Here is a 15,966-nt window from a genome sequence, read left to right as displayed (position 1 = left end):
CAAGGGAAGTAGCAGAGCCAGTAAATAATGAATGCCAGGTGGCCAAGCAGAAAATCACCATCTAGGGCAGCAGGGTCACGAGCTGGAAGCGGCCGGGGGACAGTTTCCCCCGTGGTGCGGGAACCCAGACTCCCAATCTCTGGACAGTGATGTGCAGGAAAATGCTAGAGAAAACACAGGTCATCCATGTCTTCACTGAACCGCCTTCAGCCGGTGGGAGGCCGTGTCCTCCCCGCTCTGATGAAACCTCGACACCCAGGCCTGCCCGAGTGCCCCCCAGCCCGCTCACAGGCTGCATTCACACTGCATCCACGACCCTGCCTGCGGAAGCCACTTTCCGCATTCTAATTTGTTCGTCTTTCTGACCCCTGGAATGGCTCCCCATCCATGCCTTGGACCACGCCTGCAGCCAGTTCTCAGGTGGTCACTCTGTGTCTGCAGGCCTCCCACTTCAGAGCCTCTTTGGTCTCCACCTTGGTGGAGCTGGGAGAACAGGGAGCCACCCTGCCTGGATTTCAGTTTGCAGATTGAAACACATGTCTTGACTCGCTAGCTCCACGTCAAATAACACTGGGAGTGTACAGAAGTAGGGATGTGCTCTCAAAAAATAAAAATGCAAGGAGGAGGGAGGAGGGGGGAGAAACAGGGAGGAGGGGGCAGAAAGACGGAGGAGGGGGGAGGCTCCAGAGGCTTCGGGAGTTCCTTTCCTGGCACCTCTGAGGGGAGGGAGCGGCCCAGGAGGCCCTGCTGAGGCTCCTCACCGGTCAGCTTCGCCTGGGGATGGCTTCAGTGTTCAGTTTTTCATTAGCCCCCAAACAGAGGTGTGGAGCCAGGGCCCTGCAGGGCTGGAGCTTGCTCAACCCACCCCTGAGCTGAGAGCACACACCTGCCGCCTCCTCCGCCCGTTCTGGGAAGAAGCAAAGCAGTTTTGTCCCGGGGCGGGGCCGAACCCTCCCCACGGGGAGTGAACTATTCTCAGCCAAGACCTAATGAACTTCACCAACCACACCTGCCACGGAAGCCCCGAGGAAGGGTAAGCTGTTGAGATTCCCCATTTCCTTTCTTTCTGAGGTGCCAGAAGAGATTCACCTGCCATTTCACGACTCTTATTAAAAAGAATAATTTAAAAGAAAAGATTTTAAGTTCAAAGGGAAAAGGCAGTTTCTTCCAACAGCTTTTACCCGTGTGCTGCCTCTCAGGCTCTGCTGAAGAAAGCCTGCGGGAGGGAGGGGACCCACTGGAGGTCAGTTCAGAAGGCTGGAAAGTGACTTGGACGTGACTGCTTCCAGGAGGGGCGGGCTGGGGAAACACGGGGCTCTGAAACTGTCAGCCAGCCCTCAAGCCAGAGGCAGGGCAGGAAACTTGAACCCCACTAGAGCGGCCCAGCAGACATTTCTCGGGGCTGCCTGCACAGAGTCTGGTCTATTGGATTAGCATTAGAATTGTGGGTACTGAATTGCTAGATTGTTATGTTTAGTGCTTGCACAAAGGCGTTGCCAGTTAGCCAAGTCATTTATGAATACAGAGCCTCCTCCAGTGGGCTGTGTGCTTCTCGGTGGCGAGTCCTCTTCCCCTCAGCCCCCGCTTCCCGGAGGTGACTTCCTGCTAGGCACTTCCTGCTTTGCTTCCTGATGGCACCTTGTGTGGCTTCTTCACCACTGACCGTAGGACCACGATTTGGAATTTGATTAAGGGAACCTGAAAGCACCTGTGTGCGTGTGTGCATATCTTGATTAGAACCAATGTCATTGTTAGTGGTAGGCAGCGGTGCCCAGGAGCAGGTGCCATCGTCAGCGTGCCTGCATGGCTTGGTGGGTGGTGTCACCCCTTTGCTCTCCTGTTTTCCCTCTCCAGTGCCATAGCTGTGCTTGTTCACCTCCCCCCCCCATTCCTGTCATATGCTAATGGGAACAGAAACAAAACTGCGAATAAACATGTATGTTGATTACTTAGACATCTATTGGGATAGCTTCTTTTCTGTGCTTTTCTCTTATTCCTAATGGAAGGGCCAGACTTTGCAGAAAATTGGAGCGAATGTAAATGAAATGAGAGAAACATAAAAGCTGATCATGAATAAACTCATAACCTAGCGACAGACAGCAGGTGTTGTTATCACTTCATGTATTTACTTCCAATCCCACGGGCACTGTGGACGTTCAGAGGGGTATGCAAAAAAGAGCCACACATCATTTTTACAGAACAAAAATAAAATTATGAATATGCATTTACTGTGCTTTTATGTCTTTTGGGAGGACTTTTCCTAAAAATATGCTTGGTGGGAGTATCACATTGTTTTCGAGTCACCCATGGAGTTTGTTTTCCTGTTGCAAGCTCTTGCAGTTGACATGGCCCATCTGGCCGAACCCAGGTTGCTTTCTCAGAACACATTTTGTGAATCAGAAAGGATGGACCATCAGCAGAAATGCTGCCTCAGCCACTTCCTTCTCCACACGGAGATGTCTCCACGAAAGCACATTTGTCAGCAGCCAGGGAGCGCAGGTCAAAGAAAATGCTTACTAGGTTGGTAGTTGGAAATGCTTTCTCATTTTTATCTGCACTTAAAATAATGAATGCACATATTATCGTATTCTTTGAGGTAAATCATGGTAGTATTGTCTCAAAGTTTGTACACATTATTTCATGGGAAACTCAATTGTTCCTATAATAAGTCTCTTTTTAAGTTGTAGAAACTACATCTTATTTCTCCAGCAATTTGCATCTTGCATTCCTTTCTAGTTTCTATTGGATTTTGTGATGGCCATGAACATCAATCTCAAGGAAAACGTAATAATTGAAATGGAGGAACCAGGAGATCAAATCTCATGGTACCTTTAAGTTAGCAGGTATTTTTTTTTTCTCTGCCCTTTTGGTTTGAACAGTCACAACATCAAAAGCTCTGACATTGTCGAATTAAATGGAAATCATATACTCCTTGGTGAACAGTAATAAAAGAAATCACACACACACACACACACACACACACACACACACACACACACACACACTCTTGTGCCAGCATGAGAATGATTGAGTCAAGGCAGTACTGGGGTTAATGTGGGGAAACCCCAAGATGGGTTCTCTATCCCAGGCCAAATATTTTAAGAAGGGCAATTTACTTTGCCCACCCTCCTATTGTCTTGACAAGTAAACTCTCCTTTAAAAATGTATTTTCCTGTGATTTATGTTTTAAATTTAAGAATATTAAGTATCTCCTGCTCACTGCATCTCCTCTTCACGGCATCTCCTGCTGACTTTATCTACTCTTCTCTTTATCTCCTTTTCACCTCATTTCCTGCTCACTGCATCTCCTATTCACTGCATCTTCTGTTCACTGCATCTCCTGCTCACTGTGTCTCCAGCTCACTGTGTCTCCTGCTCACTGCGTCTGCTGCTCATTGCATCTCCTGCTCACTGCGTCTCCTGTTCACTGTGTCTCTTGTTCACTGAATCTCCTGCTCACTGTGTCTGCTGCTCACTGTGTCTGCTGCTCACTGCATCTCCTGCTCACTGCATCTCCTGTTCACTGCCTCTCCTGTTCACTGCGTCTCCTGTTCACTGCATCTCCTGTTCACTGCATCTCCTGTTTACTGCATCTCCTGCTCACTGCGTCTCCTGTTCACTGCATCTCCTGTTCATTGCCTCTCCTGTTCACTGCGTCTCCTGTTCACTGCCTCTCCTGTTCACTGCCTCTCCTGTTCACTGCATCTCCTGTTCACTGCATCTCCTGCTCACTGCATCTCCTGCTCACTGCATCTTCTGTTTGCTGCATCTCCTGCTTACTGTGTCTGCTGCTCACTGTGTCTCCTGCTCACTGCATCTTCTGCTCACTGCATCTCCTGCTCACTGCATCTCCTGTTCGCTGCATCTTCTGCTCACTGCATCTCCTGTTCACTGTATCTTCTGCTCACTGCATCTCCTGCTCACTGCATCTCCTGTTCACTGCATCTCCTGTTCACTGCATCTCCTGTTCACTGCATCTCCTGTTCGCTGCATCTCCTGTTCACTGCAACTTCTGTTCACTGCATCTCCTGCTCAATCTGTCTCCTGCTCACTGTGTCTGCTGCTCACTGTGTCTCTTGTTCAGTGCATCTCCTGCTCACTGCGTCTCCTGCTCACTGCGTCTCCTGCTCACTGTGTCTCTTGTTCACTGAATTTCCTGCTCACTTTGTCTTCTGCTCACTGTGTTTCCTGCTCACTGTGTCTCTGGTTTGCTGTGTCTTCTGACAGTTCTGCTGTAACATTTATTTGTACAGGGGAGAATCACTTGAGGATACCTTGAGAGGAATGTGTCCAGGTCGTCAAATGACCAGCAACTGAATTACCTATGGATTTAGGGACTTTGGAAACAGGAAAAACAATACATCCCTAACCAGAGATTGGTAAAGAACTGCCAAGCACCTCTGCTCATGGAAATGGCTGTGCAGTAGATCTGGCTGGTTCTCTGGACACCTCAGCTACCTCAGCATCCTGTCTCAAACCCCTGTGGGTTCATGTGTGAAGGGGGGTGCTGTGCATTCACTGTGTCGATTGAGTCTCTCTTCTTCCAGGCTTGCTTGTGGAGCTCTCTTCTGTAGCAGGGGAGCTACCTCTGAAGCCACGTGTGCCCCAGGACAGGCTGTGAAGCTCAGCAGCGTTCCAGACGTCATTCGTGTGTCACCTGGCAGGGGGCGGCATCCCCAGAGCTCAGGCTCCTCTTCTGCCAAGTGAAGATAATGATCCCCTGCCTGGCCGTGTTGCTGGGGAGATTATGAAATGGCAAACAGACACACCATGGCATCTGCCCACCTGGCTCTGGGAAGGGTGAGGGAAGCTGTGGATGGGGGTCCCTCTGAGGTGATGGTGGGGGTCCCCCCCCCCAGTGGAGATGGCTCCAGCTCCAGCACCACCTCTCAGAGCAGGCTGGTGAAGAAAATCCAACTTCCTCCTAAGCCGGGCTCCTGAGGAATGAAGACCACGTCTTGTCATCCCCTGGTCCCACGGAGACATTTGTATTGGACAAATCAGTGAAGTGTCCAGATGGAAAGCTTTCCCCACCCACAGAAGCAACTCCCTTTGCTCAGACCTGAGCCGGTGCATTCACACCAGTGGCCCTGTCTGCCTGGTGAGTACAGCATTGCCTCTGTCCCCACTGCTGCTGGACATCCACAGGCTGACCCTTTCAAACAGGGAGGGCATTTCAGCAGGGGAATGCTCACAGTATGGGAGCCCATGTGTTTAGTGTTCACAAAAAGAATCGCAGCACGTTGCTCTGCTGTGACCCACGGAGATGTTAAAATGACGCCTGGCTGCAAGCTTGTAATCCAAGGTATTGGTTCCATGGGTAAAATAGTAAAGTAGGAACCGGGACTGCTTGAAGCTTTCCTGTGGATGTGAGCTGGGCTTTGGAGCATGAGAGGACAGACAGAGCTGCTCTTCCTCTAGCCTGGATGTCTTCACCTGGCCGCTCTCACCAACTGTCTCTTGAAAGCATCTCCTCCTGATGGGTCTGGAAGGGTGGTGTCTGCATGACGTCTGTGGCTGGTGCCACACAGAGTTAGGACCAGGGAGTCGGGGCAGGGCTGTCTGCAGCTTCCTACCATCGGACCCGGAGGAGGTTCTTCAAGGGCTTCCTGGACCCACAGGCAGCACTGCCACCAGCCACCAGACACTAGCCACCAACCATGGGCCACGGGTCACCAGCCACCAGCCACTGGCTGCTGAAGACAGAGCTTTGGGTCTTCCCTGGCCCCTCTCTTCTCCGTGAAGCACAGTGTGCCCACTGTACAGACACTTCTCCCGGGTCCACGCTCACAGGAGGAAGGGATCACACAGCCGAGGATTCTCACCTTGTGTTCAGATCTGGCTCCAACAGCGCAGCCCGTCTTATGCCAGATATTAAGAAAAATATGGCAGAGAGGATGAGAGAAAGTGCTCGTAGCCACTAAATCAGGTTAAAAAGGCAAAAGCCCTGACAGGTAAGGTCAGTTTCCTCCCGCCACTGGCCCCTGATCTACTTTCCCTTGGCGCAAAGCTCCCTGAGTTATCCCTGCTCGGCGATGGTGATTCATTTCCCAGGAGCTCGAGCTCCTCCATCCAACCCTGTCTTTGAGTCTTCATTTTTCTTTGATGTGCACATAAAATATCAAAGAACCCTCATGTGTGAGCTTTTCTCCTGTGAACCCGTTTGTTTTTCAGGGTGTGGCATGGAACTTTTGAAGCTCTTCAATTTCCTTCAAGGCAGAATGCAGGCCGGGTTTTCATGACACCCGCGTGCTTTGGAAGTGTTGAGTTGAAATCTGAATAAGCTAAAACGCACAGTTTTGTGGTGGGCAATCGCTGTCATTTAGACCCTCTCTGCAGTTGGAGAAGCACCGCTGCTATCTATTTCCAAAATGTTTCCACTAGGCCAAGGAGGAACTGTCACCCAGACCCTCAACGCGTCTCCACCAGCGCAGGTCAGGGTGAGAAAAGCAGCCTGCACTAGTGTCGATGCCTGGGTACACAATGCGTTGTTTGTCATCTCCTTGGAGGACAATTTTACCAGTCCACATGCTTCCTCAGGGAGGAGAAGCCAGGTCTTGGAGAAGTTAAGTAAGATGCTGTGACACTGGGCAGCAAACATCTGCCCTGGGCACAGGAGTTCCAATCACTGGTGCTGCAGTGACTGGCACAGACAGTCTCCAATCCGCTTCCTTCACATGGTCCTTCTTTCCTTGGGGACGTTGATGAGTTCCCATGACTGTCATGGGTCCCAAGAAGGGAAGAGGAGAGGAGAGACGTGGAGGATGGGCAGGTGAGGAGGAGAGGGAAGACAGAGGAGGGGAGGAGAGGGGCGGGAACCCCTATGGGACGCAGGCCAAGGTGGAAACCCCAGGGAAGCCTGCAGTGGGGTCACCTTGTCCAGGCAGCAGAGCCTCCTGGAGAAGATGAACGCATCTGTTTAGCAGCTTCGCCTGGGGCCTCCTCAGAGGCCAGATACTTGACAGGACCTGGCTCCTTAGGAGAAGCTCAAGATCTTTCCACCAGAAAAACCCTTGAGCCAGCCATCTAGTCTTCATGGAGTCCAGCCCGCCAAGCAAGCTCTGGAGCTGTGGCTCCAGGACTGGGTCCAGCTGAGCACTTCCAGGAGATCAGTTCTGAGGGAGTCCAGCAGACGGCCACTCAGGGCCAGCCCTGCCCAGGAGAAATCGCCCCACGGGGAGAACCAGAGACCCCAGCCTAGAGCGGATGCAGAAACCCAGGAGGACGAGCCTAAAACGACTTCACAAAGAAATGGAAAGGTAAAATACATAAGTAATAAGTACCGGATGAACTTAGCATTTGATAAAACACTAGACGCCAAGTGTTTATTATGAGGAATATGCTGAGGACTGTTGACTGCAAGAGATGATACTTATCAAATATTATCCAAAGTTACTTATTAAAGATCACAGCAGATGGTTGCCAGTAAGTAAGACACTTTAAAATTATTTCGAAATTTCTTCTACCACGGGTAAATAGATAATAGAGTTTTATATAAATTTACAACATGCTTCAGAGAGTAGAGAACTTTGAAACGTGTTTTTTTTCGAAAGGTGATTTTTTTTGGTATGCATCCGTTTGCATGTGTGAAGGTATTGTAGCAAACAAAGCCAGAAATAAATGCAAAATGTTGGTCAGATGGAGAATACTGATTGTGAGCTGGTTACCATTCAGTTCCTTGGGTCCCAGTGATCTAAGTGAAAATTCAATGAAGCTATTTAATTATGTGAATGTATAGCCATTACTCATATAACACCGACACCATTTCTCTGACATGTCACGGGAAGGCTGAATGTCATGATGGGAACAGTCTTTACACCCAGCTGGCACGGCTCCCTGTCTCATTCCTCATCTCCCCAGCCTGGCACCTTCCTCAGTGGCCGACATTCCCCTCACAAGGGCACCCAACGTGTGTGCTACATCGCATCTACCCGCCGGCACCGGGTGGGTGAGATGAAGTGGTGAGCGTGGCCTTGCCCCGCACGGGAGTGTGGGTAATGCTGTGAAAGGCCAGGACTTGGACAGGCTGCTCCCTCCCAGCTCCTTCTAGGCTGCCAGCAGCAGTGCAGCACCAGTGCTCTGCTCCGGGCCTCCATGAAGACCTGCCTGCAGAAGCAGTGCCTCCACAGCCCCGAGCAGAGACTCTTCTCTTCCTAATGAACCTTCCAGAACAGCCTCTGGTCATTTGGTGGTGATTGCTATTGTCATTATTATTCCCTTTCCATGTGGGCCTTTTCCTCTAGTGTGACATTTTCTGTGTTCTCCCACTTGAACGACGCCTGGCTTCCAGCTTCTGGCTGGGGGACTGAGATCAATCAGATGGGCCTCTGGGCCTGGCTCTCGGACCCTGACTTCCTTGCAGACTGAGCACTCGCCACGTCTCTCTGAAAGGAGCTGTTTGCTGTAGTCACAGATGCGCTGTTCAGTGGATCTTATTGCCAGTTTTCTGACACGTTGTGATAGAGATCTTTAGATTTTTGTTTTATTTATCACATTTTTGGATTCAAACCCACATTGTAACTCACGCAAGACCCGAGTGTCTCTTTCTTAGCCTCTCCCACTTTCTCCCAAACATCTTTGAGTTTCAGCTCTGGAAAGGCAGAGATGGGAGAGGCCCAGGATTCACCTCTGCAAGGAGCATGTGTGGGTTCTTGGCTACCCAGCCGAGAACAGCAGGAGAGGTAAAGAGCAGGTCTGGCACCTGGAAAAGAGCACTGTCCCTGTAAGCTCAGTGTGTACTTCCTGAGTTCTTCCTGAGTTCTTCCTGAGGACTTCCTGAGTATTACCTGAGTTCTTCCTGAGTTCTTCCTGAGTCTTCCTGAATACTTCCTGAGTCTTCCTGAGTCCTTCCTGAGTTCTTCCTGAGTTCTTCCTGAGTCTTCCTGAGTCCTTTCTGAGTTCTTCCTGAGTTCTTCCTGAGTCTTCCTGAATACTTCCTGAGTTCTTCCTGAGTCCTTCCTGAGTTCTTCCTGAGTTCTTCCTGAGTCCTTCCTGAGGACTTCCTGAGTATTACCTGAGTTCTTCCTGAGTTCTTCCTGAGTCCTTCCTGAGTCTTCCTGAGTCTTCCTGAGTTCTTCCTAAGTTCTTCCTGAGTCTTCCTGAATACTTCCTGAGTCTTCCTGAGTCCTTCCTGAGTCTTCCTGAGTCTTCCTGAGTCCTTCCTGAGTTCTTCCTGAGTTCTTCCTGAGTCTTCCTGAATACTTCCTGAGTTCTTCCTGAGTCCTTCCTGAATTCTTCCTGAGTTCTTCCTGAGTCCTTCCTGAGGACTTCCTGAGTATTACCTGAGTTCTTCCTGAGTTCTTTCTGAGTTCTTCCTGAGTCCTTCCTGAGGACTTCCTGTGTACTTCCTGTGTACTTCCTGAGTCCTTCCTGAGTTCTTCCTGAGTTCTTCCTGAATACTTCCTGGGTTCTTCCTGAGTCCTTCCTGAGTTCTTCCTGAGTCCTTCCTGAGTTCTTCCTGAGTCCTTCCTGAGTCCTTCCTGAGTCCTTCCTGAGTCCTTCCTGAGTTCTTCCTGAGTCTTCCTGAGTTCTTCCTGAGTTCTTCCTGAGTTCTTCCTGAGTTCTTCTGAGTTCTTTCTGAGTTCTTCCTGAGTCCTTCCTGAGTCTTCCTGAGTCTTCCTGAGTCCTTCCTGAGTTCTTCCTGAGTTCTTCCTGAGTCTTCCTGAATACTTCCTGAGTTCTTCCTGAGTCCTTCCTGAATTCTTCCTGAGTTCTTCCTGAGTTCTTCCTGAGTCCTTCCTGAGGACTTCCTGAGTATTACCTGAGTTCTTCCTGAGTTCTTCCTGAGTCCTTCCTGAGTCTTCCTGAGTCTTCCTGAGTCCTTCCTGAGTCCTTCCTGAGTCCTTCCTGAGTCTTCCTGAGTCTTCCTGAGTTCTTCCTGAGTTCTTCCTGAGTTCTTCCTGAGTTCTTCTGAGTTCTTTCTGAGTTCTTTCTGAGTTCTTCCTGAGTCCTTCCTGAGTCCTTCCTGAGTCCTTCCTGAGTTCTTCCTGAGTCTTCCTGAGTCTTCCTGAGTTCTTCCTGAGTTCTTCCTGAGTTCTTTCTGAGTTCTTTCTGAGTTCTTTCTGAGTTCTTCCTGAGTCCTTCCTGAGTCCTTCCTGAGTCCTTCCTGAGTCCTTCCTGAGTTCTTCCTGAGTTCTTCCTGAGTCTTCCTGAGTCTTCCTGAGTTCTTCCTGAGTTCTTCCTGAGTTCTTTCTGAGTTCTTTCTGAGTTCTTTCTGAGTTCTTCCTGAGTCCTTCCTGAGTCCTTCCTGAGTCCTTCCTGAGTCTTCCTGAGTTCTTCCTGAGTTCTTCCTGAGTTCTTCTGAGTTCTTTCTGAGTTCTTTCTGAGTTCTTCCTGAGTCCTTCCTGAATACTTCCTGAGTTCTTCCTGAGTCCTTCCTGAGTCCTTCCTGAGTTCTTCCTGAGTCTTCCTGAGTTCTTCCTGAGTTCTTCCTGAGTTCTTCTGAGTTCTTTCTGAGTTCTTTCTGAGTACTTCCTGAGTCCTTCCTGAATACTTCCTGAGTTCTTCCTGAGTCCTTCCTGAGTCCTTCCTGAGTTCTTCCTGAGTCTTCCTGAGTTCTTCCTGAGTTCTTCCTGAGTTCTTCTGAGTTCTTTCTGAGTTCTTTCTGAGTTCTTCCTGAGTCCTTCCTGAATACTTCCTGAGTTCTTCCTGAGTCCTTCCTGAGTCCTTCCTGAGTTCTTCCTGAGTCTTCCTGAGTTCTTCCTGAGTTCTTCCTGAGTTCTTCTGAGTTCTTTCTGAGTTCTTCCTGAGTCCTTCCTGAATACTTCCTGAGTCTTCCTGAGTTCTTCCTGAGTCTTCCTGAGTTCTTCCTGAATACTTCCTGAGTCTTCCTGAGTCCTTCCTGAATACTTCCTGAGTTCTTCCTGAGTCCTTCCTGAGTTCTTCCTGAGTCTTCCTGAATACTTCCTGAGTTCTTCCTGAGTCCTTCCTGAATTCTTCCTGAGTTCTTCCTGAGTCCTTCCTGAGGACTTCCTGAGTATTACCTGAGTTCTTTCTGAGTTCTTCCTGAGTCCTTCCTGAGGACTTCCTGTGTACTTCCTGTGTACTTCCTGAGTCCTTCCTGAGTTCTTCCTGAGTTCTTCCTGAATACTTCCTGGGTTCTTCCTGAGTCCTTCCTGAGTTCTTCCTGAGTCCTTCCTGAGTTCTTCCTGAGTCCTTCCTGAGTCCTTCCTGAGTTCTTCCTGAGTCCTTCCTGAGTTCTTCCTGAGTTCTTCCTGAGTCTTCCTGAGTTCTTCCTGAGTTCTTCCTGAGTTCTTCCTGAGTTCTTCTGAGTTCTTTCTGAGTTCTTCCTGAGTCCTTCCTGAGTCTTCCTGAGTCTTCCTGAGTCCTTCCTGAGTTCTTCCTGAGTTCTTCCTGAGTCTTCCTGAATACTTCCTGAGTTCTTCCTGAGTCCTTCCTGAATTCTTCCTGAGTTCTTCCTGAGTTCTTCCTGAGTCCTTCCTGAGGACTTCCTGAGTATTACCTGAGTTCTTCCTGAGTTCTTCCTGAGTCCTTCCTGAGTCTTCCTGAGTCTTCCTGAGTCCTTCCTGAGTTCTTCCTGAGTCCTTCCTGAGTTCTTCCTGAGTCTTCCTGAGTCTTCCTGAGTTCTTCCTGAGTTCTTCCTGAGTTCTTCTGAGTTCTTTCTGAGTTCTTTCTGAGTTCTTCCTGAGTCCTTCCTGAGTTCTTCCTGAGTTCTTCCTGAGTCTTCCTGAGTTCTTCCTGAGTTCTTCCTGAGATCTTCCTGAGTTCTTCCTGAGTTCTTCCTGAGTTCTTCTGAGTTCTTTCTGAGTTCTTTCTGAGTCCTTCCTGAGTCCTTCCTGAGTCCTTCCTGAGTTCTTCCTGAGTTCTTCCTGAGTTCTTCCTGAGTTCTTCCTGAGTTCTTCTGAGTTCTTTCTGAGTTCTTCCTGAGTCCTTCCTGAATACTTCCTGAGTTCTTCCTGAGTCCTTCCTGAGTCCTTCCTGAGTTCTTCCTGAGTCTTCCTGAGTTCTTCCTGAGTTCTTCCTGAGTTCTTCTGAGTTCTTTCTGAGTTCTTTCTGAGTACTTCCTGAGTCCTTCCTGAATACTTCCTGAGTTCTTCCTGAGTCCTTCCTGAGTCCTTCCTGAGTTCTTCCTGAGTCTTCCTGAGTTCTTCCTGAGTTCTTCCTGAGTTCTTCTGAGTTCTTTCTGAGTTCTTTCTGAGTTCTTCCTGAGTCCTTCCTGAATACTTCCTGAGTTCTTCCTGAGTCCTTCCTGAGTCCTTCCTGAGTTCTTCCTGAGTCTTCCTGAGTTCTTCCTGAGTTCTTCCTGAGTTCTTCTGAGTTCTTTCTGAGTTCTTTCTGAGTTCTTCCTGAGTCCTTCCTGAATACTTCCTGAGTCTTCCTGAGTTCTTCCTGAGTCTTCCTGAGTTCTTCCTGAATACTTCCTGAGTCTTCCTGAGTCCTTCCTGAGTCCTTCCTGAGTTCTTCCTGAGTCCTTCCTGAGTTCTTCCTGAGTCCTTCCTGAGTCTTCCTGAGTACTTCCTGAGTTCTTCCTGAGTTCTTCCTGAGTTTTTTTTATGAGTTCTTCCTGAGTCCTTCCTGAGTTCTTCCTGAGTCCTTCCTGAGTCCTTCCTGAGTCCTTCCTGAGTTCTTCCTGAGTTCTTCTTGAGTTCTTCCTGAGTTCTTCCTGAATTCTTCCTGAGTTCTTTCTGTGTTCTTCCTGAGTTCTTCCTGAATTCTTCCTGAGTTCTTTCTGAGTTCTTCCTGAGTTCTTCCAGAGTCCTTCCTGAGTTCTTCCTCAAGATCCAGACATCCCTGCTTGTGGGGGGGATCTTTGTAAGTACTACAAACAAGAGCACACTCTCCTTCTGGAATGGCCAGAATGTAAACCCGTTTGCATTGTGGAGATTCATTGTCAGAGGTTGTTCTGGCTCAACCACCAGAGCAGGAGTAAAGGCTCTTCTTTGTTGCATGGCATATTTTCATCATAGTTTCTTATTATGACATGTTTTCCCCACAGCAGAGACTTCAGCTAATATTTTCTAGGCATGACTTTAAATTTGCTAGAAATTAAGCCCCTGTTCATTATTTAGAAAATATTCTTTTTTCTGGAATAGTAGAGATGGCATGATCAATCCTTTATGTAACTAGAAAGGAAGGAGATTAGCGGGCGCAGTAGCTCATGCCTGTAATCTTAGCTACTGAGGAGACTGAGATCTGAGGACCGAGGTTCAACTGTCTAACTAACCACCAGAAAACTGGAAGTGATGCTGTGATTCAGGGAGTAGGAAGAATGGCTGAGCTGACGAGCTCAGGGACACAGCCCAGGCCCAGAGTTCAAGTCCCACCACTGATTAAATAAATAAATAAATAAATAAATAAGAGATTTAATGAACAATTAATCAGTTGTGGGTTTTTTCCATCTTATATTTTCAGTCACTGTCATTTAAACTGTAAGTAGTCAAAAAGCATGCAGGGCTTTGCCTTTTTATGCCATAAATACTTGCTAAGGAAATTATATGAAACTGCAAAACTATAGGTTTTCTTGGGCAGAACTAATAAGATGTAAATTACTAACAAAATCTGACATAAAGAGCAATCCCAGAATCATCAGAGTTAGGACTTTGTTTTACAAGAAATGATTTGAAACTGAATTTCCTGGACAAAGAAGATTGCAAATCAAAGCCTTGACAAGACCCCAAATGGAGCACCGAGCATTATTAAGCACAAAGACAAACTTATGAAGACCGAAGAGGCAGATTTCAGAAACAGTGGAGATTCAGAATAGCATCTTTATAAAATCCAATGTTATTAGTATCAAACAATGCAGACAATTCCACATTAGGGACATTTCAGAAAGTAGTTAAGTATAAGAGTTTCGGAGGTAAATAATGCTGACAGCTATCTTCCTGCAATAATGGGATTTTCTCAGAAATCTATACAAAAATGAATACACCGTTTTATAATACTTCATTACATCTATAATTAAAATTCCCTTGGACTCTCGTAGGTGTCACTGAATGAATCAATGATGAATTTGTGATGATATAACCATTTTCAAAAGGGATCGTTTTACTAGAGGTGAAAAGTACAGTAAATTACTTATTTAATTGAAGTACATCTTATTAGTTTAGTTCTTTCTGAAAGATTCTTTTTCAAAAGTGTTCAGTTCATTTCAAGCACTGCAGCGCAATGCTGGGTCCATGTTGTGGGATTTCCCGTCAGGTAAGGAGGCTGCAGCTCAGCCACGTTGTGTGTGGTGGCTAGACCTCTGCTGGCTCGTCGGAAGCTGAGTCCTCTTGAATTCCTTATGCTGAAGCCTCAGCATCCCTGGCACCGAGGGCTGGAATTGTATCCACGTATTTAAAGACACACTGTGATTGCAGGAGGACGAGCCGTCCCACGGGGGGCTGAGTGGCGTAGGTCCTTAGCGGAGTATGTGCAAGTGCCAGCCAGAGTGGGGGCACCAGGGGAGGGACCAGGCCGCTTCCCGGGAGCTGCAGGAGTGTATGAAGAAAGCCTTCCAGGTGAAGGTGACGACCAGGGAGCTGTCACGGCCCGGACACAGGGAGGGAGCGGCTGCTGGGGTTTGGAAGGGACTCTGAACTGTCGCAAGGGCACAAGTACAAGCTATAGACAAACAATGACTGAAAGCACACGATCCCTGTAGTCGACGTTTTCCTCCGTCTTCAAGCAAAAGAACTTAACCTCTACCTGCTGTTGCCAAGAATGAATCCATTTGACACAGCTGTGATGTACCCGCAACTTCATTGACTCTCGGTGGGCCGATGTCAACTACATTCCGCAGTTCAGAAAGCGGAGGTGTGACTCCAAGGAGTTTTATCAAGAGTGATAAGCACTTGCTGGGAGTTCATATTTTAAGTATGCAACTGTTAAATACAGCACCGCACAACACCCCTCTGACTGAAATGAAAAGTCTAGCGTAAACACCGGCGCTCCTTTACTCCTCCAGTTTGCCTGGAGGTGAGATTTCGGCTGATTAGCATTTGTAATGAACATGGTTGCCTGCTTTTCTCATTGTCTCTGGGCTCCACCAGCCACAATGCCTCCTCTAAACAGCCACTCCTGAAACCCACGCAAGGTCCCTGCTAGCCACGGAGAAGATCTTGCTTGGAATGGATTGAGACCTTTGTAAAGATGCCCTACTACCCTGAATATCAAAAGGGGGGCGGAGTGGGACTCCTTCCCCAGGCGGGAAGGGTCTGGGGAGATCCCATGCGGTCTGCGTGGAGGGAGCCTGGGTTAAGAAGGGCTCTGAGCAGGGCAGTAGCTCCGTCACCCTCTCTGGGGGCCTTGGAAGGGCAATGGCCTCCGCAAATGGCCTCAGCTCAGGTGTGTCCCACTGTGCGACAGTGGAGAGGGCTACGCAGCACGTAGATAATTTAACAAGTCACCACGCACCGCTTGTTCTAATGTCACAAGGTGGAAACCACATTCTCCCTCGGATATCCTGCCTGGCATTGGAAAGAGATGCAATCAACTTCACGGGGCCCATCAGGACCCAGAGCTGCCCTCCTCCTCCTCCTCCTCCTCCTCCTCCTCCTCCTCCTCCTTCTCCTCCTCCTCCTCCTCCTCGTCCTTCTCTCCTCCTCTCCTCCTCCTCATTGGCTTGGCACTGGTGCGGGCTTTGGCCTTTTGGATCTGAGCACAGACCTCTCCTTCAGGAGGGGACGGGTCACTCTGCAAGTCCTTTTCCACTCTAGGGTCATGACTCTGGACTGGCTGACCTCTGCAGACAGGGGCAGGGCAGGGTCTAAGCCCTGCAGACAGTAGACAGTAGGAGAGCAGGCCGCATGGCAGAGGCGGGCGTCAGAGGCTGCAGTCCTGGGCTCTGTGCTGTCCACAGGCCCACGGGCTTCTGGCTGGCAGGCGGCGGGCTCTGTCCACTGAAACACTCAGGGAAGAGGGACATCCCCCTAACGCTTGGGTCACATTTTCCATTGTCTTGACCCATTTGAAAGAAAATAAAAAGCAGTGTTCTGGTGAGGGGAGGGGAGGGGAGTATTCAGA

The 15,966-nt window shown here is 48.9% G+C and overlaps 1 protein-coding gene across 1 annotated transcript in view; it reads right to left on the bottom strand.

The window, feature by feature from the left end:
• The window catches only part of Csmd1 (CUB and Sushi multiple domains 1), a 705,832-nt gene that overhangs the window by 275,301 nt on the left and 414,565 nt on the right, over positions 1–15,966 (bottom strand). The gene's annotated exons all lie outside the window — the stretch shown is intronic.

This window comes from Megascapheus bottae, chromosome 20, assembly GCF_031878675.1.
Source record: "Megascapheus bottae isolate mThoBot1 chromosome 20, mThoBot2.hap1, whole genome shotgun sequence".
In the NCBI taxonomy this organism is placed as follows: Eukaryota; Metazoa; Chordata; class Mammalia; order Rodentia; family Geomyidae; genus Megascapheus; species Megascapheus bottae.
Note: the sequence above shows the minus strand (reverse complement) of the source record. Positions and strands in the feature narration are given on the sequence as shown.